The 27,699-nt window shown below is 52.2% G+C and overlaps 1 protein-coding gene across 11 annotated transcripts in view; it reads left to right on the top strand.

The window, feature by feature from the left end:
• Positions 1–27,699, top strand: part of Hdac4 (histone deacetylase 4) — a 258,092-nt gene that overhangs the window by 53,230 nt on the left and 177,163 nt on the right. The window contains exon 1 of one of the 11 annotated variants that reach the window (XM_021247431.2): positions 1,491–19,184. The exons of the other annotated variants lie outside the window; for them this stretch is intronic. The gene's annotated coding sequence lies outside the window, so the exon portion shown is untranslated. Of the gene's footprint in view, positions 1–1,490; positions 19,185–27,699 lie in introns of those variants that run through there. 11 annotated transcript variants of the gene reach the window in all.

Here is a 27,699-nt window from a genome sequence, read left to right as displayed (position 1 = left end):
TGTCCTAATATTTAAATCTTTAATCCACTTCGATCTTAGTTTATTGCATGGTGATAGATATGGGTCTAGTTTTAATCTTTGGCAGGTTGAAATCCAGTTTTTCCAACACTATTTATTAAAGAGGCTATCTTTCCTCCAATGAGGATGGTTGGCTCCTTTGTCAAAGATGAGGTGGCTGAGCATATCTGTAGTCGTTTCTGCATCTTCTAATCTACTCCACTGATCCTCGGGTCTGTTTCTTTGCCAATACCATGCTGTTTTTATCACAGTAGCTTTGTAGTATAGCTTCAGATTTCTTTTGAGCTTTGTTTTGTCTTTGGCTGGTCAGTTTGTAAGTGGCCTTGAAGAGAGGGAGTCACTTTGGAGACCTGGCGGTTCAGTCAGGTTTGTGACCCCAACAGTTTCCTGTCTGCTTTTCAGTCTTACTCAGTTTTTGGGGTTTTTTTTTTTTTCAGTACCAGGGATCGAACTCGGGACCTTGTTCTTGCGAGGCAGGCGGCAGAACCATTGAGCTAAATCCCTGGCCCTCAGTCTTACTCAGAATGGCATCTTAAAATCGCCTGACTTAATTGTGCATTGGTGGTGTTCTTCTTAGTAAGACTTGTCAATTTTTGCCTTTGTTTATTTTGAAGTTATTTTAAGCCCAGGAAAACTTAGAGATTTGTGCTGTTCTGTTGGAATAAGGACCTTTGTGTTATTATGAAATACCCAACTTTCTCCCCTGTGCTCCTGCTTAGGTTAAAGTCAGACTTGGCTTTCTGTGCAGGCTGGCCCCGTCTCGCTGTCCTGCTCGTGGTGTGTGGCTCTCTCAGCACCCCATCCCCAGGGAGCCAGGACGTCAGCAGGCCCTGACCCCGCGTCTTGTGCCAGGGTTCCCGTCCTGTCCAGACTGCTCCGCTCATCCTCTCTCCCACTTGCAGGTCAGCGCCTGCCTTAACAGGCCTCGCTGCGACTCTTCTCCGCCTTGTCCTGCCCCCGCAGCCCTGGTGGTCCTCTGGCCTCCCTCTCCAGAGCCTTCTGCCTGCTGAAGCCTGTCCATAGCCTGTCCTGCTGTGCTCGTTCTTGGCTGGAGGGTTGTGACTCGAGTAGAGCCCAGTTTGCTGTGGCTCCAAGTGGCAGTGGAGCTGAGCTGTCAGTACAGGAATTTGCCCTCAGTTGGACGGGGTGGGCCGTCACTTTCTTCTCATGTCTGGCCACCTGGTTTCAGGTGCACTGTGGAGGATGTTGCTTGAGCTTCACAGGCTGGTGTTGATCTTTATGGTGTAGGAATAGCTGCCGGGCCTATCTTAGAGCTGCATCTGTTGCCTTGAACTGTTCTTACAGTGCTCTCATTCAGATGTTTTATGAGGTGATTTAGGTTACATCTTAAAAATGGTGTGAAGTCTCCCGACCGGGAGGCAGTGGCCAGAACTTCCCTGCCCTTCCAGCTTGCCTGCCCCCCCCCCCCACCTCCCTCTTGGTTTTTACCACTTCCCCCAAGTATGAATGAGGAGTTCATTCAGGATGTAGCTTGAGATAGACCTTGAAGGCGTTGCTTCCCATGCTGCTAGCGCCACGACTGTGCTGGGACATCTTTTGGTCTCTGAAGGGTCAGTCTGGCAGAGGTTGGGGAACACGACACAATCATGGTCTCTCTCACTTTGTTTTTGTCCCTATTGAGCCAGGAGGGGTATTAAGTCTCGTAGTTCTTCTTAGGTCTGCAACCTCATGATCCTCACAGTCTGGCAGCAGCCAAGCTCGGCCAGAGGTTGGAAGTGAGCCGTAGGCCAGCATGTGGATGTTCTAGGGATTTCTGTACTTGGGGCCGGGGCGCAAATCGGTTTAGCTTTGGTGGCTCTTTTGGGACGGAGGAAGGCTGAGAGGGAGAACTATTTTCCCATATTAAAATTTATATTTTTTATTCAGTAGCCTATGTTTCATGTAAATGGCTGGTTATGCATATCATGTTTGCTGTATTATGTTTAAACATGTATTTTATTCAATACCATTGCTCCTTAAAAGCATCTGAAAATGAATGTACTTTTGTTTACAAACTGACCCTGAGACTGCCTAGTTTCAGGGAAGCCAGCAGGAGCTGAGGCTCTTTGGCCAGGCCTTCTCATGTTGTAGTGAAGCAGTTATTTTGTTTTAGAAACTGGCTTCCTCCTAAGAGATAGGGAAATGGATACAAGGATTTGCTGCCCTCGGAGCTAGCGGCAGTCTGCTTTCTGGTTGATGGACAGCAGTCACTTGGAGTGGTGGTGGCGGTGGCCAGAGCTGTCATTCTCCTGCAGTCCTGGTGCCAGGCAGCTGGCCAGGGTTCCCAGTGGTCCAAGCTCAGGCCTTGGGAGCATGGAGAACTAGTATCTGCTGTGGCTCATGGCTGTTTCTGTGAGACAGGTGACCTCGGGGCGGGTCAGTGGGCAGCCCCGGCCAGGGTCTCTAGCAGGCTGCCTAGCTGTGCACCTGCATATGGCCTTGAAGTCTACTGCTTGGCCCAGGCTCAGGCCCTGCTGTGTGGCCCTGGCCTCTGCTCCTGGGCCTTGGCTCCGAAAGTTGAGGACCATGAGAGACCTCACCTTATAGGGCCCGCCAGGTGAGGCCCGAGGGAGGCAGGCATGTAGCTAGTACCTGGTCCGCCTGGGACGTTAGCTGCTGTCTTTGTCCCAGGAATCTGGAACTGTCCTTAGCTGGGGCCAGGCCTAGAGCGCCTGGCTGGTTTCAGTTTAGTCAGCCTTGTCAGGCCTGTGCCCTTTTATAAATATAAATAACCTCTGTCCTTCAGTGTTTGCAGTTTCGGGATAGCTTGAACCTAGGTTCTCAAAACAGATCAAGTGAGGGTGTCTGTGCACGTGTCTGCCTGCCTCCCCCAGAGAGCCCGAGGTCTGGCCAGCTATCTCACGTGCTGCTGCTGCTGCTGCATAGGGCAGAGGAAGCAGGGGACAGTAGGTAGGGGCAGCCCCTTCAACAGGGGAGGGCCAGGAGGAGCACAGAAGCTGGCAGGAGGCTCCTGGGCCCGGTGTCCCTCCCTGCTGGGTGCTGGACCAGCCCCTGAAGCTGTGTCTCCCACCAGCTTGAAGGTGTGAATCAAAATTTGTTTCAGCTTTCTCCTCTTGGTGGTTAGTGATGTAAGTGGTAAAATCTAGTCCTTGAGAAAGGGATTTTATTAGCATATGACAAAGATTGGAGACTTCCTGTCATTCCTGTAGTAGGACCTGCCCTTGGTGTATGCACAGCTGCTGGGCCCTGGAGTGGCCTGGCCCCAGAACAGGCTGCAGGGTAGCGTGGGCAGCTGCAGCAGGGCCAGGCAGTGTGGCAAGGCCCTAGCCCAGTTCTGGGCCCAGTGTGTCTGTAGTGCCCCTGGGAGTCCTGTGTGCGCGGCAGGAGGAGGGAGCTCAGCTTGTGTTCCAGGCCTCAGACTGGTCAGCAGCTGCCAAGTGGTTTCTTAAAAAGAAATCCTCCTCCCCGATGAATTTCTGGCGTGCAGCACCAGCAAGCTCTTGCGTCAGTAGATCATCACAAACCCCCAGTTGTCTGGGTCAGACATAAACACTAAGCCAGCTCCACTGCTCCTGACACCCAGCCAGGGCTGGCTGCCCACGTGGCCTCAGGATGGGCAGCTGGAGGTAGAGATGGCCAGGGATCACTGCAGCTCACAGCAGGGTCCTCTCATCGCGGGCAGAGCCGGCACATGCACTGTGCTTGCTGGGGCAGATGCTGGCCAGGGATGTGACTTCCTTCCTGAAGAGCCCGCTGCCACTTCCAAGGGTCACCGATAGGGATTCGATACTTTACTCATTGGGAACAGTGCTCCTTCCTGGGGTGCCCTGGGGGAGGCCCTGGGGCACGGTGCTACCAGCACCTGGGGAGCACAGGACTCGGGTGGCGTGCTTCCTGCTGGATCCGAAGAGCTCAGAGACTCAGGCAGGGCCTTCACCCCTGCACTGTGGGCCTCAGGATGCCTCTGGGTTACATGTGCCTCACTCTTGTCCTCATGGCTCTCCTGGTCTGGGGCCCCTCTGTGGTGCTCCGCTGTCTGAGAAGTGGCTGAAACATGAAAAAGGTTCTCCACTCCTCTGGTGACCAGTGAGTGTGCTCAGCTGGAGTACAGTGCAGTGCCCTGTCATGGATCCTCCAGGGTTCCCACCAGAATGAACTTAGGCCGCTAGGTTTTCCTGGGAATCCCAGCAACTAGCAAGTACTGTAGTGCCCGACCCCCTCTTACTGATGGGTGATGGAAAAACCAGCGCTTCCAGAATGTCCTGAAGGAGCACCGAGACATCAGCCTCTGGAAACCAGCAGCCAGCAGGCGCTGGGGGACACACAGTGGGACCCCGGGCAGACTCTGGAGAGCTGTGTCAGGCCATGCCTTATGTGTCCCTCCCAGCCCACCGAAAGCTTCAGAGCCAGAGTGCCTTCAGGGCCTTTTGGCTGAGTGGCAAGCATCTGATTTCAGGATCTTCTGTTTCTGTTTATTTTCTACCCGAACACACAGCTGTGGTCAGGAATACAGTGTAAAGGAGGTTCACAAATAAAAAGTGAATCTGAGCAGTGTGCAGTAGTGATTTTGTGTGTTACACTGAGAAAAGACAGCCCTGTCTCAGCCAGGAAGAGCGGCATCTCAGGCCCCGGACATCAGGCCCTGCGGCAGCTTAATCTGGACAGTGTGTGCAGAGGGCATGGGGTGGTCTCTGCCTGTGGTCCTCCGGGAGGGGAGGGATGCTCCTCTGTCCTCAACGTGCCCGTTTGTGGCCTGCATCACCTGAGCTGTGCAGCCCTCCTTAGGGATGGGCTGCTTTCCGCTGCGCGCGGGGAAGCTGGGCTCCAGGGCCAGCCAAGGGCCATGCGGCTTCCTGGGCTCTGCATATCAGAGCTTCTGGAACACATGTGCAGCGAAGGCAGTTAGACAGTCATCATAGATGACAGTTTTCCCAGAAGCAGGTGCAGGTGGGGACCCATTCCTGAGTGATGTGGTCATACTCATTCCTTTTGTCTGCCACCTTGAACTCACAGGGCTGGGGCTGTCGGGTCTGTGGGTCTGGTTTGCCGTTCTTCAGCACTGAGCTGGGAGTGTGTCCTGTGTGGTCAGGGCAGTCCTGAGAACCGCTGTACCAGGAGTCTCCATGCCGTTTGGGGTGTCTAGGTGGTGTGGTGTGGGGTTCTCTGACCAGAGAGGCAGCAGCCACTCGCTTGCTGGCATACCGGCTGTACAGCCTCGGAACTCCTCGGTAAGCCACCCGTGTTGGAAGACACCTGTGCCCGCTGTTATACATTCCCTTGTGTTTTCTTTTAGTCTTAAAGATTATCCTGTACCAGTTAATAAAGCAATACCTTACTTTGGCACCCGAGGGCTTCTTAGTCTGTTTTCCAAAATGTGTACCAATCTCTTTGTTCGTCATACCTGTTTTTAATTGTGGTAAAATACGTATAACACAAATGTCACCATTTTATTTTAGTTTTTTGGTACCGGGGATCAAACTGGGGTCCTTGCACTTGCACAGCAGGCGGTGAAACCACTGAGCTAAATCCCCAGCCCGTCGTCACCATTTTAAAGAGTGTAGTTAAGCGACATTAAGTACTTGTCCATTGTGCATCCATCACCACCATCCATCTACAGAACACTTTGTCTTCCCAAACACGGAGGCCATCCTTATTCCATGCTGGCTTCCATTGTTCTCCCCAGGCAGTCACCCCTCTCTCTGCCTCTGTGGAGCTATCTGTCCGTTCTGGATACTTCACAGAGGTGCAGCATACAGTAACTGTCCTCTTGTGCCTGGCAGTGCAGTGTTTCCAGATTCATCCATGTGTAGCGTGTGCCTTCTGAAAGCTGAATAATACTCCCTTAATGAATATATCACATTTTGCCTGGCTGTTCATCTGTTGATGGACATTTGGATTGTTTCCACTGTTTAGCTTTTGTGACTATTACTGCTGTGAGCACTGGTATACATATGTTGAGTCCCTGCTTTGAAATCTCGCAAGCATATCCCTGGGAATGGAACTGCTGAGTCATGTGATGTTTCTGTGTGTGGTTGTTAAGAAATCGCCAACATGTTTTTCACTGAACTATTTTATATTTTTACTAGCAATGCACAAGGGTTCCAATTTTTTTACTTCCTCTCCAACACTTTTTATTTTTTTTAAGTAGCCATCCTAGTAGGTGTGAAGTAGTATCTCCTTGGGGTTTTGATTTATATTTGCCTAATGATTGGGGATGTTGAGCATCTTTTTATGTCCTTAGTGACCGTTTGTGTATCTTTGGAGGAGTGTTTATTCAAGTTTGTTTGCCCATTTTTGAATTGCATTGTTTTCTTATTGTTGAATTTTGGGTTTTTGATACATTATGGATATATGATGTGCAGATACTTTTTTTCAGTGGTTTCCTTTTCACTCTCATTACAGTATCCTATAGTGCACACAAGTTTTTACTTTTGAAGTTTATCATTTTGTTGTTGTTGTTTGTTCTTTCATAAGGAATCTCTGCCAAATTCAAGATGAAGATTTTCCCATGCTTTCTTTTAAGCGTTTCCTGGCTTTCATTTTTATATTTAGAACATTGTGCTGGATACCCAGTTGTCCCAGCACTATGTGTTGAAAAGGACAGTTCTTATTTTTAACCTGTAAGGCTGCAGGGGAGCATTCATTGTGTCTTAGAGGAAATATCTTGCCAATTTTTAAAGTATTTCTTTGGACACATCATAAGCTACAGTGCTTTTCTCTTCCCAGCTCTGTGTAGATTTGCTTTTCCTAAACAGGATTTTGTAGCTGTATTTGTAGTTTCTCCTTCTGTGACTCTTGTCCCTGCCACTGTGTCCCTACATGGTATCTTCTCTGCACTTTCTTCTGTTGTGTCCACCTCTGCTGGGGATGGAGAATTGGGGGAATGCTGTCGAGGCCTTCTGTAGGAGACAGAGCAGGTGATGTGCAGCTTATGCTCAGGTTGTGTGGACTTCGAGCGAGTGTACCCAGGAGGGGCTTTGTGAGTGCCCTCAGCTGCTGCCCACGGTGCTGACCAGCCTGCCACATGGTGACAGGCAGGCTGCTGAGCAGGGGCCACACAGCACGCACACACAGGCCACTTGGCCTAGCCTGGGTTCTGCCAGCACAAACGCATCAGACCAGTGGACTTTGCAGGGAACAGGATTTACTTTGTCTCAAAAAGTTTAAATATTCCTGTTCTTGTGTTTAATTGAAGCTGCCTGGAGACCCAGATTGCTGTTGTGCGCTTGCTTTAAATTTTCTTTCTTTACCACCCTTTCTGCCTGGGCTGATGTAAAGTGCGGCTCTGGTCCTGCACTTTAACTTCACACTGCAAGTTTCCTCAGAATGCCCTGGGCTGTTTCTTTCAGCCAGTTGTGTTTAAATTTTGCCGCAGCACATACAGTCTGGGTTACAGCTCAGGAGCATCCCAGTGCTGTATGTTTGAGAATATCCCTCAGATGTCCAAAGTTTCTTACTGTGTTATTGCTATTACTGTTACTTTTTTGGGTTTGTTTTTGCAGTAATGGGATTTGGTTCCAGGGCCTTCACCCCAGCCCTTTCTTATTTATTTATTTTGAGAGAAAGTCTTGCTGTTTTGCCGAGACTGGACTGGAACTTGTGATCCTCCTGCCTCAGCCTGCCAGAGTGCTGAGATGACAGACATATGCCACCACACCTAGCTTACTGCTACAGTTTTTAAACTGCCATCCAGTTTTACCAATCCTAAGCATTTTAAAAGTTCTGTCAGCCTGGTCAGTGTTCCTAAGTGCCCCGGTGTGCATGACCCCGTTCAGATGCAGTCATGCTGCCTGGATTCTGGGCGAAGCCGTGGAGAGTGTGTTTCATTCTGAAGGTTTCACAGTCCCTGTGAGGTACAGCTTTTAAGGGCAACACGTGTTCCTTCTTGTTGCGTCTCGTGACACCGCTGTCTGCCCCAGCAGTGGCATGTGTGACTTACTGCCTGACTCCTCATGTTCCCTTTACGGGGTGGGCATGGGCAGTGGGCCCTGGGTGGGCTTTGAGTTCCCAGGGGGATCTTCTCTTCCCTTCCCCAGGTCCAGGTGCCGTTGGGCAGAGACCTGTGCTTTGCTGTCCTCTTACTTGGCCCCTGGAAGTGGGGCCTACCAGGCCCTGTGCTCCTGCTGCTGGGCTGCAGGCTCTGGGCAGAAGCTGCTTTGTGTGCACCCTCGCTTTGCAGCAAGATGAGCTCTTCACTGAGCTTCTCCATGCTGCTGGTGCCTACTCTTGATTTTGTATGAAAGCAGTTTGTTGAATAACCAGGAAAATACTCCCTTCTCCCACTTTTAAAGGTTAAGCTGCAGTCTCATCTAAACCTCAAACTTGACAATGCCAAAAGCTATGAAAGGAAGGAAAATGCCCCCCGCCATTACCCTGCCAGACCACCATGGATGAGGGGGATACAGTTCTGAGATGGTGAGTTAAATGTGGTGCAGAGAACCCTCACCCAGTCCATACCCACACTCCTACCTACCTATAGCTGCAGAATATTTGAGTACTTAGAAATCCTCTTTTGACAAGAGCTTAATGTTCTTATCTGTAGATCTTTATGTCCGTGGCTCATTATTCTCACTGCTTTTTGGGGAGAAAGTTCCAAAAGTAGGGGCAAGGGGCTTACATCTGGGGGTACCTGCTGTCCCTTGGATCATCCGTGTGCACCCACGGGCCATATGGGTCACTTTCCCATCACTGGGACATGGCACCCCAACCCTAGCTTAAGGAGGAGGGGTTTGTTTGACTCATGTGTCGGGTTCAGTCCATAGTTGGCTGCTCCAAAGCAGAGACGGCAGAGGAGCTTGGCAGAAGACAGCTCTCTCCATGGCAGCCAGGAAGCAGAGAAAGAAGGGAGGAGCCAACAACAAGAATGCCCCTTCCAGGGCACGCCCCAGGGACCCCCCTCTTCCAACCAGGCCCCACCTCCCACAGCACATTCAGCTGTGAACTCACCACTGGATGAAGCCCCGAGGAGCGTGGCGTCCCTAGGGTCTGGTCACTTTGAAAGGGCCGCCTCTGAGCCGTATACTTTCGGGGGATGTTTTAGCTCTAAACCGCAACAGCAGTGGAGTTGACAACTTTGGGATGGGTATAGGAAAGAGGACTTGGTGTGGCCAGCGGAGTGGCTGGTGACATGCTTGTGCCTCTGTGGGTGGGCTGAGGCACTACACCCTGGAGCAGTAGGCTTTTCATGGCCAGAAGTGAGCTGTGACAGTGGCAGTGTCCTTACCTTTCCCTTCACAGTGGGCACAAATGACTGGGATGTGGGGCCTCAGTGCGACAGCCTCACTGCTTTCCACCCACAGCCACTGTCAAACATGCCCGTTGTTTCATGTGAGCATTATGCTTACACGTTTTAACTCTGCATCGTTACAGCTTACTGTGTTTATACGTTCTAGTTGATGAAGATTGAATTTGGTAGAATTTTTCTTGTCGTGTCTCCTTTTTCCCTTTTGCCCAAAAGTCAACTTCAGGGGCCAGGGGAGACCAGCATGTATCTATAGCCTAGTGCTGAACCCAGCCTGTCACAGCAGATAGAAATAACAGCAGTGTTAGAAGTGCTGAGCAGTGAGGGAAATACACAGCCTAAGTCAGGAGAAATCAAAGAGCGAAGAAGAAAATCCATCCAACAGAAAGTTTTAGTAGATGTTCACAGGAAATGAACTTCTGTTTTGCTGTAGAAGTGAGAACTTCTATTATTCTTAGGAAAATTAACTTGCCTGGACTGCACACACCCACATGGAGGGTGTTTCACTTGGTGGCCAGCTCCCTGAGGGGACTCTGCCTGTGGCCTGTGCCAGTGCACAGCCCGGGCTTGAGCAGGGATGGAGAAAGGAGGACCTGGCAGAGGGTGCTGGGAAGTGTCTTCCCATTGGAACGGCTGGAAATTAGCCTGCCCCAGCCACAGGTGGGCAAAGCGCGCCATTACGAGTGTCCAGACCCAGGCCGGCATGAAGCACCTCTGCTCCCTGAGAAAGATGGAAGACCAGCTCTGGCCTGGGACTCCACGAAGGACCTGGCCACGGACTCAGAAAGGACAGTACTTCTTGGGGTGACCGCTCAGTGTTTCCCCCAAGTTTTCTCCTGGTTGATGTTAAGATTGCCTCTAAACAAAAATGTCATCTACTTTTATGAGGCTCAAAGGGCCTGAATTTTAGAATCTGTTAGAGGCAACAATAAAACAAAACAATGCAAGCACATTTTACTTATGAGCATAATTGTAGAACCCTGAATAGAATATTGGGGAAAGAATACACCAGCATGTCACACTGTGCAGTTACTCATTACCAGAGGTTTATTACCGGAATGATGTACAAGGAAAGCTGTATAATTCATGTAAAAATGGGACTGCTTCAGAAAAGGAAAAGACGTTAATTAAGTTCTATTCCATTTTTAATACTTGATTTTAAAATCCGCAGCCTGAGGAGCAGGTGTAGTTCTCAGGAGTTTGAGGTTAGGGACCATCTGACCTGCTTCATGGTTGGGGACTCTAGAGACCTGTCCCAACAAAGCATGCATTCTGAGGCACATCTGGTTGTCACATTGGTTTGCGTGGCTTTGGATATCAGCAACTTCATCACAATAGGGAAAACTGAAACAACGTGATAAGATCCCCGAAAGATTCAGTCAATTCGTAGGTCATAAGAAACTCTCAGTTTTGACTTTGCCAGGAATTAAAAGAGAAGTTCAATAACGTTTATTGTTTTGATTACATGAAATTGTTTAATGAAAGAGTCTCCCACAATCCATTCCCTTCTCTCAGCAGTTTAGACCTCCCTATGTCCTCTGTGAGAGGCTGGTGGCTTCCAGCAATCTCCTCCCTGTGCCCCTTTGCAGATTGTTTGTGATTAATGTATCACTTTCTTTTCTTCATACCTTTTTGTCTTTTTTCACATGCATTTGTGTTAAATTTTAATTATGAAATACTATACCTGTTAAAAGAATCATAGGGCTTATGTGTGTCCTGTGAAGAAGCAAAGGAGAACCAAGAGCAGCTTCTTTATCCCACCCCAATCCACCCCTCTGAGCTGGAGACCATTATAAAGACCTTTGCTTTCTGTCTACTCCGCTTTAAAAAAAGTCAGACTCGTAGATATTCCTAAACAATATGATTTTAGTTTTATGTTTTTAAACTTTATGTAAGTAGAATTATAATGCCTGTTTTTTATTTTGTGGAGTTGTTTTCAGACAGAACTTTTGAGACTTGTGTTCATTTGTGTAGCTGGAGTCAGTTTTCATTGGTGTTTGGTCCCTCTTTCTTACGAATCTTCACAGCATGCTCCCTGTCCTGTGGTGGCTTTGAGGTTTGTTGTAGGCCTGTACCCATGCAGCGATGGCATGGTAAACATCCTTGTGCATGTTTGCTGGCACATGTAAACGTGGCCTGTGGAGGTCCTGACCTGGGGTGGAAGGCGGCTCTGGATGGGTCTGACATGCACACAGCTGCCCTGCCTGGTCCATGCCCCACTAACAGCGCTGAGCAGTTCTGCTCCCGTGCCCCTGCAGTGCCTTGGTCACCAGGTCGCCTCCCGTGCTCAGTCTGGTGAGGCAGATCTCACTGGGCTTGTGCTGGACCACAGGTAAACTTCAGCATCTTGCTAACATGCTTGTATCTTCTTGTTTTTCTGGTAGGTTGTTTAATTTTGTTATTATTTGTGGGACTGGTAAGTCTCCTTGCGTGCTTCCTTACAACAGCTGGCTATTAAGCCACTGTTAGCTGACCATGTTGCTTTTTACAGGAGTGTCATTTCACTGTCATTTCTGTTGATGAACCTTGCTGCTTCACTTCCATGCTGCTGTATTTGCTAGTCTTTTATTATAGTTCTTGTTTCTTTCTGTAGTCTTTGCTTTATATACTCTCTGATGTGTCTGTTTCATTGCTCACCATTTCTTCTTAGATGTCAGCTTGTGTTTTTCTTGACCTTTTTTTTTTTTGGGAGAACTAACAGCCTTTGGAAGTTTCTGTAGATGCTCCTGTAGTTGTAAATGGCTATGCATTTTTGTTTGAGAATACCATCTATCACTGGAGAATGATCTGCCACAGAGTAGAAAGTTCTGTGTTGAGTTTTCCCCAGCAATTTGACCATATTGTCGTTCTCTAAATGCTGCCATGTTGTTAGATTCATTGCCACGTGTGCACCCCTTCCTCGAGAGCTGTAGGTTCTCTCTAGCTGCCTTTGCCTTAGACTGTTTTCACTCAGCATTTCATTTTTTCCTCTTGATGTTTTTTAGACTTTCTGAATCTGAATACTAGTGTCTTCTAATTTGGGGGAAATTTTAGCCCTAATGCTTTCTGTTTTCCTTTTAACAGTAACACAATTCTGTTCCCTGGTCTGTGGGCTTCTGTTTGGCCAATTGTCTTATAATAATATCCTGTATACCTAAAGAAAATCCCAGATCAGGCACGGCATCCACTTCTCTGTCCCACAAATGTCTTTCACACTTACTCTTTCTTCATGTTCCATCACAGTAATGTTTTAGAGGAGTGCAGGGCAAGTATTTTGTGAATTCCCCTCTACCTGGGATTCTTCATGCTTCCTCATGGTCAGGTTCAGGTGATGCCTTCTGGCTGGGAGGCCAACAGCACCTGGGGTCCTGGTGGGCCGTCCCACTTCAGGGGGTGCCAGCTCTCGCCACTGGTGAGCGCTGTCTCCAGGCATTTCCACTGTGCAGTTGCTGCTTTACCTTTTGTAATTAATTGACAGCTGGCCGGGTGCTGCTTGGGACTCTGCAGATCTCCTGGTACTCCTCAGACACTGGCCCGAAGCATCAGCGTCCTCTGGTGCCTCTGTGTCTGCTGTTGCTCCGAGCGTCTGTGGTGGCCGTGGGAAGATTTGGTCCCATCACGTTCACTGCAGCCGACTGTGGACTTGCAGCTGCAAAGATGAGCATTCCTTTCTCTTACTTACTGCTTTTTTACGCTAGTTTGAGCCTGTAGATTCTCATGTGTTAACTGGGCTATTTTGGTGCCAGTACTGCCCCAGATGCGGCTGCGGGAGCCCTGCCTGGCCCTTCTGGCAGGCCCCCACATTCTCAGCTTCCCCATAGTCTGATGCACCAAGCTATTCCACTCTTGCCCAGACTGTCCCTGGGCCAGCTTCCCTGGAGCCAGCACTTCTTCCCTGGAGCCCTGGGGGGCTTGGTGCTCTGGGCTGTCCGTGAGGAATAGATGTGTGGGCAACAGATGGGTGCGTGACCCGGCTGCTGTGTGCTCACACATACCACAGGCCCTTGGCCACCCTTGTGGCTTTGAATTTGTTCCTCTCTCCTCTGGCAAGCAGACATTTGCCTCCTGGAATCCGAGTGCAGTATTTATCTGTTCAATCCCAGAATGCTCAGAAAAAGTCATCTGCACCTCTTTTAGAAAGAAACCTAGGGACTAGAGCTCAGTGTTGGCCTAGGGCATATGGTCTGAACACTGTGTCCAAGGCCACTTGGGATTGCTCGTACCTCCCCCGTGCTGTGTCTGTCACCCGCCCATTGGACGTGCAGCTCAGTTTGTTTCGTTTGTATCTCACTTTAGAGTTATCTCCCATTCTGTTGGTCTTCACTTTCTGAGTGTGTGGGGCCTGGGGAAGCAAGACCCTGAGAAGCGTTGTGTGCCCCCACACTGCCGTCCCTGGCTCCTGGCTGCCCTTCGGACAGAGGAGCAGTGGGTGCTATGCAACCGAGGAGCTCCCTGTAGGCCTCTTGCACGGCCACACCTCCGCTGCGCTCAGTGAGCAGCCTGGGTGCACACACATGGCATTGTTGGGTTTGTGTCTTCAGAGTTAGTTTACAGAGTGATTTCTAAGCAAGGATAAGTAGATACGTCATTTTGTTAGATTTTGCCGAAACTTCCCTCATGGCGTTGACACTGATCTGCATTTCCACGGTCAGATCTGAGTGTGCCTGTGCTCACAGCTGTGCCAGCAGAGTGTCACTTGTTTGCAGTTTGATTGGTAAGGATTGGTTTCTCACTTGGGAAGGGGCTTTCTGCCTTTAGCATGCTTTTCTGTTAGGATTTTGGTCTTTGTTTTCACAGTTTTTCAGAGTACTTTAGATGAGAGGCCTGGATCTTTACCTGTCATATTTATTGCAGGCAGTCTCTGCCCTTTGCCCGTTGTTTTTGACACCTTCTATTGCTCTTTTGCCTCCTTTGTAGTTCCCTCCAAGGGTCAGTCTCATCATTTCTTTATTGCATGTGGTTCTTAGTCCCAGTGGGAAAGCCTCGCGCAGGCTTCCTGCTGGTGCCGCGTAGTTTCCTTTCTTATGTCCCGGTCCATTTGGAGGCCACTCTTGTGCGCGGTGTCAGATTTAGATCTGATTTTGTCTTTCCCCAGCTGGCTTCCCAGTTGTCCTAGCACTGTTTAGTAAGACGCCTCTGTTTGTCTGGTCCTGGAGCTCCTTGCTGCTCTGGTCTGTCTGGCTTTTCTGTCCTGCTGTCTGTCTGGTTGTTGTGCCATCCTCATCCCGTCTTAGGTGCAGTGATCTTGCGGTCTGCTTTGCAGCCTCTTCGTGTTGAACACAACTTGCACCTCCGGCCTTCGCTGTGTGTGTCGGGGATGCTGACTGATGGTGGCTAGTGTGCCTTCTACCCTTTTTTCCCCTGCCTCCTACCTGTTACCGCTCTGTCTTTCTGTCTTGCTTCCTCTGGGCTTTATGGTTCACCAACTCTCTCTTTAGCTCTGTGTACTTGATTACTTAACTCGTCCATCTAGTTTTAAATTCTCCTGATTACAGATTTATTTCTGCAACTTTCTCTTGGTTCATTTTCTATCCCGCCTGACCGTTTCTGACGTTTCATTGATAATAGCTGCTGCATATAATCCCATTTACTCCTTACTCTTCCTTCAGAGAAGGTACGGGCTATCATATCCTCCGTGGCAGGTGCGAAACTGAGGCACAAAGAGACCAGGAACCTGCCTGGAGTTGCCTAAGAACTAAGTGACAGGACCTTTGAATGGCCTGCTGTTTTATCAAGCAAACCATGCATGTGTGTTGTGCCTAGCATCTGGTTTTCTTGTAGTAGACATCTTTCCTGGCCCGGCACCCACCACAACCTTGGGAGTTTTGATCGTGCCTTTCTGTAGACATTCTGTTCAAGTTGGTAGCATGTCCCTCCAGCCTGGGTGTGGGCAGCACCTGGGATGCCTTAGGATGGACATGCCAAGGGTACCCAAATTCTTTCCAGACCCCTGCCAGCACTTTGTGGCTAGGAATTCCCAGGGTCACCTTCTTTCGTGATCTGCCTCTTCTGGCCAATTTAAGTCTGTTTTCTGGCTTCTCCTGAGGGAGCTGCAGTCCAATTCCCATTCATCCTCCTGGGGACCTTGTGAGCAACCAGGAGAGGCCAGGTCCTCAGGTCAGGCTTGGGTTGTGTGCTGGCTTTCACCCCGGGGTTCGACCCACCTTGATTACGTCTTCCAAGGCTTTCCTTGCTGTGCTGGCAACTCCGTCAGGTGCAGTGACCCTTCTCTGTCATTGTTTTGTCAGCAGCACTGCTGGTTGGCTTTCTGGGGAAGCCTTGGTTTTCCTAAGCAGCATTCTCTGTGGGTGCGACTGAGCATGGGGTCTGGGGGGTCTGGAGGGCCGAGGCCCTGGCCAGCCATGTTGGTTACTGGGGTGGAAAGCTGAGTGACTTCCCACTGCCATTGTCCTCCATAGTATGTGAAGAGCCCAGACCACTCTGTCTAAGCACTGTGGGGACGGCCTGCTCTGATCGAAGGCTGTGGGTGCCTGGGTGGGGTTCCAGCCTGGGCAGAGGCTGCTCTGGGCTGTAGTCATTTTAGGGTCTCTGCTTCTCACCCTCCTTCTGGGATGCTGCTTCGGGGGCATTCCTATTAGCTCATTTCAGCAGGGACTCTGCCACTCTGTGAAACATGCAGTGGATTCAGGCAGAAGCCAGCCTGTTGCTCAGGTGGGCTGGCTGTGTGTTGGTAACCAAGAGATGTCAGATAACGGGTAACAGACAGTAGAGTGTGTCCTTGGCTTCCAACTGCTGGAAGTCCCTGGGGAGCCATGTGGGCAGAGAGCAAGCAGACGACCAGGTACCCCACATTGAGCCAGGCGCCCCGGGCTCCGTGCTCCTTGCTGCCTACTGCTGGTGAGGACCCTGTGCTTATAGGCTGGGGTGCTGCCTCAGAGTGGAGGGCCTGGGAGCTCAGAATGCAGGGTCCCTTTCTCCAGTTGATGTGGCCAGGATCACCAGGTTCCTGCCAGGCCCAGGCCCAGGCCCCTGGTCCTAGCCTCTGCGGAAGCCTGTTTGTTTTGCTGGCTGTGTCCATGGGGCAGAGCACTGGCCTGCCATCCTCTTCCTGTCATCGTCGCTGCAGTGCTTTTGAGGAAGAGTGCATGGCACACTGTCACAGAAAACTCTGCCTTCACAGCAGGGATGTGCGGGCAGGAGTGCCACAGTGCCTGGTGCACATGCAGCCTCCCGCTTGTGTGAAGGCTAACGCAAAAGCTTTGATTTAGCTGGACTTGTAAAGCAAAGAACGATTTGGCTTTTCTCTGCAGCTTGTTTTCCTAACAAAACTAAACAACAGACAAGTGTTGGCTTTAGAGTGGAGGACAATAGGGGAAATTCTTGCTCTTAGAATTTACTGTCTGGCTTTGGCTTTTTATCACGTAATTGAGGAAGAAAGGAAAAACATGAATGTGTGCAAGTGTGGGGCTTCCTTGGCGATGGTGGTGGCGGTGGGAGGGAGGCAGTGACCCCGCATCCCACCTCGTGCCCTGCAGCCTGGTGCTGAGCCCCTCAGGGCAGAGAGGCCTCATTTCCGGCCGGTGCCCAGGAAGATGGCCCTGCTCTGCCCCTTGGGTGAGCATGGCCATATCTGGGTGCTTTTTAATAGTGATGATTATGAGATCACCAAAGCCCTCACGTCTACTCTGAGGTTGCTGGGTTGTGATATTCTTCCGTTCTGCTTTTGTCAAGACTTGAGCAGTCGTCTCTGTCTCCCCTCCCCTGTGCTCCTCAGCTCTTCTTTGCTCAGGGGAGGGCCCAGAGCACCCTGTGGCTGCCCACAGGTTCTGTCCAGACTTCTGCCTGCAGTGTCGCCCTAGGGCAAAGCTGCCATCTCACCATTCGAGCCTAATTTTGACACTTACGTTAAGAAGCCTCAGCATGGAGTTTTGTGTAAAAATTTAATTTAAAATGTTCTTTTGAAGGTTCCTTTATAAAAGAAACCTGAAGTTCTGCCAGATACTGAGACACCCCACCCACATGTGATTTTGGAGGGGCCAGGTTGTCCTCCCCACTCACAGCCAGTGTCCCCTCGGTTCCTCACCTGTGAGGTAATGACAGGGACTTCCATTCCTACGAAGTCTTGGTATTTAGCGTCATTTTATATCTTAAATCTGTCCTTTCCGTCTACATGGTGTCGCACTCAGACCTTTATTTTCAGAATGTCCAGAGAACTAGCAGGCTGCAAGGGTGTTAGTTCTGTGCCTGCTGTCTGCATGGTGTTTGACAAGTGACAGCAAATATGGTGGCCCGCACAGGGCACCTTGAGCCTGAGGGCCTGCTGTGCCAGACACTGCAACACTGGGTAAACCACCTGTGCCCCTGCAAGTCATTTTTAGTTGCACGCTGGAAGGGTGATGAGCACCAGCAGGGGGCGCCCCTGAGCCCAGGCATACTGGAGTGCGTGGGGCCAGGCCATCCTCTGTGGAGGGCCCCAGTACTGCAGAGCTCTGCTCTGAGTCTGCCACCATGACAGAATGGAGCCCGTCCTGCTTGACCTGGCAGAAGTCATACCACGCATACAGGCCTGAGCCAGTCCATTCGTCCCCACCTGTGTGGTAAGCACTGTGTGCTGCCGCTGCCACCCGGCAGTTTTGCTGCACCTGTCTGCAGGGCTCCAGGTACAAGCTGTCCCTTGGGCAAACCTCCCCCTGAGCCCCGGGTTCCAGTCCTCCCCCAGACATCACTCTTATAGACCAACTGCTATTTGCATTTCGTGTGACCCGTGAAACACCTTCCTCAACCAGTGTGTGCTTGCTCTGGTTCCAAGGAGAGCAGAATCTGAAATCCACTGATCACCAATAGGTTCCTCTGAGCTTGAGTACTGCTCTGCACGGAGCCCCGCAGCAGGCCTGGGAGTCGGGAACATGAGGAGGCCAGGCCTGCACCTGCGGCTGGCAGGACACTGGCATGGCGGTTTTCTGCCTATCAAGTCATATTAATGAGAAGTTGTATATTCTCACTTGGCTGGGGCACAGTGGTTCACCCCTAGCTGCATGGTGGCTCTGACCCCTCACTCAGCAGGCCTGTCATGGTTTAGCGATGGCGCCCATTGTGCCCAAGGCCCCGCACGTGTTAGCCAGCCAGAGGGCTGCTCCTGCTGTGGAGGGCCTTCTTCTGCACATGAGGACGGCTGCTCTGGAAGACGCTGGAGAAGCCCTGTGGCCTCTGCCGGATTCTGGCCCTTGGCTGCCTTGGCCACCCTCCTTAGCCCACAGGGGCTCCATGGAGCCTGCAGTCAGAGGGGGCTGCCTCCAGGGCGCTCTTGGGCTCCCGGCTACCTTGCTGGCATTGCCGCATTGAAGCCTGCGACATGCAGTTGGGGTTCCTTATCAGTGATGCTCCTCATAGCTCCCCAAATGAGCTGAGAAGGGCTGAGGAGGTGGGGACGCCACCTGGAGAGCTGTGGGGACACCCGCTCCAGGCTCTGCCATCGGTGGGGAGCCTCTGCTCAGGAGCTTCCTGACCCTGATCCCACCAGGCCTGGCTGGCGGGGAACCTGGCGCCCCTGCCTGCCTCTGACCCTGCACCCTTCTCCTGCCCTCCTGCTTGCGTGTGCCTTTGGGCCCAAGCCTCTTTCCTGGTGCAGACAGTAGAGCGTGACCCGTGTGTGCCTGTGGGTGGGGAGGAAGGAGGAGTGGAGCCTGTACAGAGCTGCCGAGGTGTCTGTGCTGCCCCGGGAGCCTGCGGGAGACTGCAGCGCCCTGCGCTGCTTTGGTTTGGTGAACGGACATAAGCAGTATTTGGGCTGTTCTTTGTGAGTCTTGGGCTGAAGCGCTTGTGGTGATCCTTGTATCATCTGCTTGTTATGTAACGTGACAACATGGATGTGAAATGGAAACCAGATGTCAGGGTGGAGCAAAGGAATTCTTCCCCAGTGAGCGCTGGCAGAGCAGACTGGAGTTTTCTCCTTGTCAAAGTGTTGAACGCCCTCGGAGGAGGACTATGGAGGGGCTTCTGGGATAGGCGGAGGTCTTAGCTGAAGGTAAAGTGCCAATTCGGTGTAATTAGCTGTCTTTTAAGAAACTTGTAAAGGATTTTCTGTGCCATTATGTAATTGTGCAGTGACCAAGTGCCTTGTTATCTAGAATCAGCTTAGAACCTTGAAACTTAGCACCAGGGGTGGGGGGGGCACTGGCTCTGGCTGGGCTTGGGCTCAAGTGAAGGGGACCCGAGTTTAGTGTGGTGGCTGGTGTGGCAGGAGAGGGTGACACCATCACGTGTGACGTTACCGCTCTTCGTACAGTCTGCTGGCGCACAGATCTCAGTGGGATCTGGACTCCAGAGTCAGTAGACTCCAGACATCTGTGGTGAGCAGGCCGCTGGGCCAGCAGGAAGGTGAGGCCACTGCACCCCCACCCGCCATGCTGACTTGGCTCTGCCTGGGCCACCCTGGGCTGCAAATGACATGGGTCTTGGCCCTGTGAAACATGAACAATAACTTGGAATTCAGCCAGAGGAGGAGCGTGGCTCCTCGCTTGTTAGGAAAGATCACTGGCCCTGGAGGGAGGCTGTGCACGTCACTGGCTGCAGACCCTTCCCTCTGGAGACCATCAACGCCCCTTGCAAGTTTTGAATTCTTACTAGGAAAATCTGTTGCCAGATGCCACTCAAGTCATCCTGTTGTCCTGTGTCCCCAGGCCCAGCTCAGGGAGGGAAGAGGGGACCCTAGCTGCTACTTGCCTTGGGGCAGCCAGCCCTCTGGGTCTCCATCTCAGCGGTCCTTCCTGCCGCGACACCAGCTCCCACACTGGTGTGCTTTCCACTGGCATACGTGCCCTGCTGAATGTGTCCATGCCATCTCTTAAGTATTCTGAGGTCATACTTCTATGACTCTCCCCTCTCACAGATTGGGGACCTGAGGCCCAAGAGTGTTAAATGGCTGGCTTAGGCCCTCATCCTTGGGTCCAGCCCATCCATGGATTGGCGTCTTTGCCTTCTCCAGTGCATTGCTCTGTGGTCACCGGCTCCTGGGTGTTTGCTGCTAGGCGTTGTGTGTTCAGTTTGCGGGCAAACCTCAGAAGGGAAGGGCAGGAGTCCTGGCGCCAACAAAGTTCCTAAATCCACATGGGCTATTGGTCTTTGTGGCCAGCACTGCCCCTGGAAGGGAAACAGGAAACACTCGAACATCCTCACTGCCCGTCGCTTGTTCCAGAGGTGAATCTGAGGGTGGTGCGTCCAACAGTGCTGGCACAAAGCAGGCGTGGGGCTCAGAAAGTTGTCTGGGCAAATGGAGCTCCTGGGCCTGTTCTGAGCAGGTGCTGCCCTTGGACTGCTCAGAAAGCACAGCCTCATGTGAGTGCCGGAGGTCTGTGGATGACACCAGCATGTCCTAGATCCTTGTGTGGAGCTACAAAAACAATGTATGGGACATCAGAAAAGTGGTCGTTCCAGGGCCACCCAGCCCTCTGAGAGCTTCAGGAATCTGCTTGCCCTACCAGGTCCCACCTCTGACCCACAGGCATCCCCGGGAGGCCACTCTCCAGCCTGTGTTTCTCAGGGTGTCCCCCTCTTCTTGCTTCTCAGAGTGATCCATGGCTCCCTGGGGGTCCTGCACAGGTCCCGCATCCCTGACAGGATGGTCACTGGGGCATGGAGGCCACCCAGCCAGAAGGACTGGCCCTGGGCCCTTCTCTGCCTCCTGCATGGAAGGGTTTCCAGGTCCTGGGCACCCAGGGTGGAAAGAAAGAACAGAGCTGAAGGGGAGCGTGGCTTGAAAGGTTGTCACAGAAGCGGGCCCTCTGCAGGTTCCTGGGCATGTGAAGGACCGTGCTGCTCATCCTGGCCAGGGCGCTGGCCAGATTCCTCCCATACATCCCTCAGGCCCCTTCCGGAAAGTCCTCTTCACTGAGCTGTTTGTCCTTGTGCAGGATGGGTGGGATGTGAAGCCGGTGCACACTTAACTGGCCAAGGTACGGGGGTGGTCACTGCCCGGGCTCTTGCAGTGCCTCGCCCCCATCACCAGTAACCCCACAGGCTTGGGCAGGCTGCTCTGCACCGGGGCAGGTCAGGGCCTGTGAGGGAACCCCGGGGGTGACATGCAGCAGGTGTCTCCCTGTGTAAGTGAAGAGTGTCTTTGCTAGCTTTCACTCTGCATCATCGCATGAAGGGCGGGAGACGAGACTATGTCGGGCTGTGTGTGGGACAGGATGGCTTGGCCCCGGGTCAGGTGTGCCCCACACAGTGCTGGCACCTGTGTGGGTGACAGCTCGGCCACAGGCTCTGGCCACGTGCTTGTTGGGAAGGCACTGTTCTCAGTGCTGGTCACTGACCTGAGGGAGCTGGGTCAGGGTTTCCCCTGTCCCCGGTGGGCTGATGAGCCCCATGGTCACTGTAGAGGTGAACTTTTCCTGCATTCCAAACTTATGAGATGCTGGAAATAACAGGAGGGTAAATGGAAATGGAATCAGTCAGGAAGATGCCAGCTAGGGCACGCTGGGTCCCCACACACAGACACATCAGCATTGTCCAAGCAAGACTGTCTGACGTCGGCGGCGTGCCCTGAGACTGCCAGCGATCCAGTGCGATCTGAAGGACAGCTGTCCTCGTGCAGTAAGCCAGGCCACCTGGGTCACTGAGCTTACTTCGGCGGTGAGGGAGCCCCGTGACATCGGGACACCTGCAGTAACAGTGGTCCCGACTTTCTCCGTAAATGCTGCCTGTGTAGTTGATTTAAATGTTGCTTAGATCCATGGCTCACATAGCATCGTTTCCAGTCGTGCTTATCAGAGGGGAGTAAAAAGAGCTCCTTACAGATTTCTGTGTATTTAATTGTGTGCAGGTGCACGTTTGGGTATGTGATATGTCTAAACTTGAAGGACAAGTTCCATTCGTCCATGAGCGTAAGATGTGACTCCAGTTGAGTCAGTGACTAATGAAACTAAACTGCACATACCTAAAATATTTGAACACGATGAGAACCAGATTTGGTTCTTAATCTTTCTTCAAATCTGGAAGCTTCTAGAACTTGTTTTTGCCTTCATTTTAAAATTGATTCATGCAGGAATAGTGTTTTTTATTTAAAAAAAGGAAGGGAAAGAAATGAAGGAGACACCGGGAAGCCCCTTGCCCTCCCTTCTGGGCCTCCACAGAGTGGCCTCTCAGAGGAGGGCAGAAGTGAGGGCCCTGTCGCCATCAGCACACACCTCACACAGCACCCGGCCGTCCTCTCCGCCCACAGAGGAGCGGCAGCCCCACGGCATGCCACTGACACCAGCCTGAGCAGAGCTGTCCGGTTCAGGGGTGCAGGGAATGCTCTTTGGCCGTTGTCCTGAAAACACAAGGAGGAAGAGTTTTGCCAAAGGTGACGTCAGCTGGCCATGTACCTGCCGTGCAGCACACCCCCCAGCCTGCTCAGATGAAAGACCGAGATGGAGACAGCGAAACGCAAAGCAGAGCCATTGGACATGGGGTGTCCGTGCAGCTCAGCTGAGTTACCGTCTCTGCCGAGTTGCTGGGGCCGCAATGGCTGTGTTGGCCCCACGTGAAAGTTTTAAGAACGAAGAGCCCAGCTGGGCAGAGGAAAGTGCTGGATGCTCCTCCTTGATCCAGGTGGTCCATCTGGAAGGTGGGGACTACGCCGCATACTCCTGGCTGCGTCACGTGGGTCACCACGGAGACATTGGGCTCCAAGGGTTTTACATCTTCATATGTGGATATGTTTGCAAAATTTAGAAAACGACTACATGGAAACTGGAGTGCTGCCCGGTGTGACAGCAAACATCCACACGGTCATGCCCAGCCTCTGGCAAATCAATCCGGAAGCAGTTTCCTCCCTGCCGGCTGAAGTAGCCCAGGGGTCACTGCTTCCCTGAGGGCTCCAGACCCCAGGGAGAAGCCCCTCCCACCCACGTAGTTTGTTCTTCCCTCCCAGGTCCCTTTAAAACATGTCTTGAACCCTGAGAAGTGTGCCAGGACATCAGCAGTTTACTTTGCACCGTGAGGCTGTGGGTGCTCTTGGGTTTTACGTTACACCTTTTGTCCTCATGGGAGCTCTGAGGGAGCCAGGCCTGTGTCGTCAGTCTGCTGTTTCAGTGTCAGTAGTGCAAGTGCCACACGCCACCAGCTGGCATCCTTTCTGCTTATGATGTGCTCTGTATCCCAGGGCTTCTCTCACTTAGTCCTCGCAGTGTGTAATAAAAGTACCTGCAGTTGTCCCATTCCCGCGTCCCGTGCCCCGGGCGCTCACTGGCAGAGGTTCTTGCTGCAGGCCTTGCGTGCATGCAGCTTCCCCTCCCTGTGGATGAGAGTGAGCAGCTGGCCCCGCTGGCTCTGCTACCTGAGGAGCCGGCTGTGCTGTGCTCCAGTTCTTGACTCTGCGGCCTTGGGAGTGGGCTGCGGGGGCAGGATGGGCACTGTGCTGAGTGTTAGCAGGGGCCAGGGAGCCTGGAGTCCGTGAGAGAAGCTCCCAGCGCGTGTCCTACCTGAAAGCTCAGAGGATGCAGCTGCCATGCTGTTTTTAGGGCAGAGGGACGAGGCCTGTAGTTGGTGCTTGATGCAGCTTATAAATGAGCAGTTTTTAAAGTTAACCTTGCACACCTGGCTGCAATCCTAGCATGTGGGAGGCTGAAGCAGGAGGATCTCTGAGTTCAGGGCCAGCCTGGGCTACATAGTGAGACCCTGTCTCAAAAAAAGGAAAAAAAATACACACGCACGCACACACACACACACACACACACACATATATGTATATATTTACATATATATATTAATAAAAAGATGACCTCAACAGCCTTTGGGGCTGCCTTGAATTTTTTACTTGAGACAACAACTCAACTTGTCAGTTTTTAACTGTGAGTTCAAAAGAACTTACCTGGAAACATTAGGATCACAAGAAGAGTTCGAGAGACCACAGTGGTTGCCATGAGAAAGGAGACATGGAAAAGGTCGTTGGTGTTCCTGCCATGTCTGGCTGCTTGCGCCAAGCCCCCCAGCCCCACAGGACTTGGGGCCAGCACCCCGCCCCCCTGCTAGGCCACGTATGAGTGCCCAGTGGTGCCTGCAGAAGGGTGAAGAGTTCTTTAGGCTGGTGATGGTTCCTGAGGAGGACAGGAAGTACACTTTCAGCCAGACTCGAGAGAGGCAGATAGAAATGCAGCAGAGAAGATAAAAGGCAGGAGAGCTCATTTCCAGTCCTCAAGCCATCGGGGCTTCCTGAGCACCTGTCCTTTCAAAAGCCACCTCATACCTGTTCCTGTTCCATCTAACCCCGGTCCATGCTGGGAAGCTAGGTGTGAGAGGGGTCCTGGGGTGGAGCTGAGCGTTGTTTCCATTTCCTTGCAGGGCCTACTCAGAACTCTGAGCTGCTTCCCCGTGTCCTGTGCCAAGGTGCCAGCAGCTCCCACCTGAAGAGCTCTGAGGACTGGTGACCTGAGGTGGCAGATCTGACGCACAGCACCTCGGTGTCCAGGCAGTGCCCGTGCTTGTCACTCCCTGCCGAGCTGACCTGGCCCTTCCTTGCAAAGGCCACGGCCCCCATGTGCCCTGCAGGGGAATGTCAGTGCCTGTACCCAGACACTCAGCAAGCACCTGCTCCAGGGACTGGGGCAAGGAGTCAGTGGACCAGGTTGGTGGGTGGTTTTCCTGCAGGGCAGTCCTAAGGTCAAGGGAGGCCAGGGAAGGGCACCGTGCTCTTTGGCAGGCAGCGGGCGTGAGCACTGGGGCTGGTTTGGTGCTGCCAAAGGTCTGCTAACTTGGTTCCTTCCACTGCGTAGCTGGAAATAGGGAAGAACCCTTTGAGAAATTTGGGGTACAAAATCATGGACTTCCCTTCTGAGGGGAAGCTGTTTCTTCCCAGGCCTCCTGCTGACTGAGTCACGTTGAGGAAGGCAGAGTTGGTCCTCTAACCAGGATTCCATGGAGGGGGCACTACTGTGAGATTTGCTTACCACTTTAGTTCGAGAAGCCAGATGAAATTGCTGCCACTTTTGCCTTGCCCTTGACTTTGATGTGAACTTGCCCAAGCATCCCTCGAAATTTCAACTTGAGCTTCCTTTGATAACTGGGTCCGGGCTTTGACCACTCCCTGCCAGTTGGTTGCAGTGTCCCATGTGCTCCTTAGGGGAGAGCTGTTCTCAGGCGGGAGAGAGCTCTCAGGTTACATAGTAGAGCCCACAGGAGAGCAGCCTCCTCCCATAGGCTGAGCCCGATGGCATTAGGAGTATTTTGTGGCTGATCTGGTGAGCTGTCTGTTAATCATCATGATTGGCTGTTTTTCATGGCTAGGGAATTATCCAGACTCGGTAGTGCAGGACTTGGAGACCTAGAAAAGATCAGTGGCCTTGGTCTCTGGCGCATCTCCTCAGCAGTGGTGACCGGCAGGCTTCTGACTGAGAAGCACAGGGTGGCCAGGCGCGTCACAGTGACTGCACATGATAGCTGGTAGCATTGGATCACAACTTCCTCTGCTTTTTCCTCGAGAGAAGAACAAATGAGACAGTGTCAGGGTTAGAAAGGGGCCCTCTGTGCAGGCCTGCTTTGGCCTCACTGGCTTTTGGCCATGCTCCTTCCAGGCTCAAGGCTCCTCGTGACAGGTAGGGGACAAATCCAGTGGGGCTCGCCCCGTGGGAGGGACATGGCACAGCAGGGAGAAGCACTCACACCGTGAAGCACTCCACCAACCCTGTGTCACTTCAGCGCCGCCTGTGGCGTGAGACACTTTTCAGAACAGAGCATGCGCAGAGAGGAGATGTGCCCTTCCCAGAGGGTGCCTGAGGCCAGTGAGTGAAGGAGGGGGACAGGCTGGCCCCTATGGGAATGTGACTGGCCCATGTGGCAAGGACAGGCATTGAGGACTGGGCCGCACCGTCTGGGCCCTGGGGAGGGTCAGATCCTGTCTTCCTGGATGAAGGGAGGTGGAGCAGAGACAAGGGCAGCGTGTATCAGAGGCCCCGACCCCAGGAGGGTGCCACCTAGATCCTGCAGGTGCCTCTGCAGGCCTGCCTGGGACACAGGAGAGTGCGAATGACAACAAACTGAGCTTCCCCTTTCCACTGTCAGGCAGGAGTTGTGGAAGAGGAGGAGGAGAAGAGCAGGAGGAGCATTTGGGGTATCTTGCACACCTCGGGGCCCACTTGGAGGTGAAGGGGCACTGTGTCCTGTTTCCATTCCCGTGCAGCCTCTTCCATGTTTGTGTATTGAGTCAAGTACAGTTGGGAATTTTCTTCCTGCTCATTTGGAAGAAGAGGAGCAGACACTGGGCTACAGAGTGTAAAGCAGAGGCCTCCTTGGCCCTCCTTTCCAGAACTTTATTGAAGGGGACATGATGATGGGTACACTGCCGATGAGGGAGCCACTAGCTGGGGTGGCCACCAGGTACTTCAGACATGGCTAGTGCAGCTGTAGAACTAAATGCAAAAGAAATTAAGTTAGGTTTTAATTTATACAACCACATGTGACCAGTGGCTCCCTACAGTGTTGCCCTGGGGACAGCCTGGCTTGTAGCTTGCTGGGCCCTTCATGCACGACTCGAACACATGAAATTGGCCCTCCTGAGTTTCCAGTCGATCACACTGGGGCCCGTGGCAGAGCTGGAACATCTCCACAGCGACTTGGTCTAGACCTCCTCAGCTCGGAGACTGTGTGTGTTTTCAGGGCTGCTTGGAGGCTGGCAGTAAGTTCCGTTCTGTGGGACTGTTCTGGGAGGGTCTCTCATCACAGAAATTCCCTCAGTAGCACGGATGCAAGGGCCTTCTTTTTTTTTGGTACCGGGGATTGAACTCATGACCTTGCGCTTGTGAGGCAGGTGCCTTGCCACTGAGCTAAATCCCCAGCCCTGCAAGGGCCTTCTTGAGAGGGCTCAGAGGAAGTTCACAGAACAGAACTGCAGCAGTCTCTGGAGGACGCTGTCATTCAGCTTCTGTCCACTACCACCCGCCCCCAGCGCTCCAGGTGTCCCATGTGCTCTGACCTAGCAGTGTCACTCCACAGGCTGGCCTTGTCTGGTGTCTGACTTGTGCTGTATGCCCAGGAGCCAGATGGGCGGTGGCACGGCCGGTGAGCAGGCTGGCTGCCTGGACTCCAAGCAGTGTCTGTGGCAGTCATTGGTCAGTCCACCCTCCGCTCTTCTCCCTTGAGGAGTGCTCCATTATTTGTGGATCGCATTGAGAACTGCTGAGCCCAGGAGTAGCTGTTGGTCGCTCACCTGTTAAACATTAAGCAAACTGACCTGTGCAGCAGAGTGGCTCAGTTTGCTGTGCGCCTGCAGTAAGTGTCACCCTCCTTGCAAGCATCCTTCTTGTTTTTACATCTGAGCACCTGCGTCCTGTGAGGGGTCAGAGCATCTGAATGTTTTGTTCAGACAGTTATGTAAGCGACAGTGACTCCAGCCTGCTGCTGCCTGTGGCATGCCCCAACCTGGAGTGACTCTGCTTGGTGGTACGCCTCAGCTCGTATCAGAAGAGACTAACGAAGCACTGTGTATGGGACGCCCCATGATGATGTGTGTTGACTTCAGTGCTAACCATCTGGTGCACTGACTTTTGGAGAATATTCATGGTGGC

This window comes from Heterocephalus glaber, unplaced genomic scaffold (assembly GCF_053883595.1).
Source record: "Heterocephalus glaber isolate CG9 unplaced genomic scaffold, H.glaber_assembly_v1.0 deba00001004, whole genome shotgun sequence".
Lineage (NCBI taxonomy): Eukaryota > Metazoa > Chordata > Mammalia > Rodentia > Bathyergidae > Heterocephalus > Heterocephalus glaber.
This window is presented reverse-complemented; position numbering and strand designations above follow the sequence as displayed.